This window comes from Acyrthosiphon pisum, unplaced genomic scaffold, assembly GCF_005508785.2.
Source record: "Acyrthosiphon pisum isolate AL4f unplaced genomic scaffold, pea_aphid_22Mar2018_4r6ur Scaffold_21591;HRSCAF=24351, whole genome shotgun sequence".
In the NCBI taxonomy this organism is placed as follows: Eukaryota; Metazoa; Arthropoda; class Insecta; order Hemiptera; family Aphididae; genus Acyrthosiphon; species Acyrthosiphon pisum.
The window spans coordinates 820-1,098 of NW_021771075.1; positions in this window are offsets into that span (position 1 = coordinate 820).

Consider the following 279-nt stretch of genomic DNA (forward strand, 5'->3'; position numbering starts at 1 on the left):
ACTATTATGTTACACCGTTTTCCCAAGGATGATACTTTGAGACAAATATGGCAGCAAAGTTCAATGGTTAAGGGCGTGATTAATTTTGATTCTGGTAGTATTGACTTCATATAATTTAACTTTATATGAACTTGATGTATTATTTTTCTGAGTAATGATTTTAGCTGTGGTATGTTCATTACATTTCAACAACACCATTATGAGATCCAAAAAAAAGAGTAAAAAGGCTAATTGAATGTAAACCAAAATTGAAACTTAAAATGGATGCTGTACCATTAA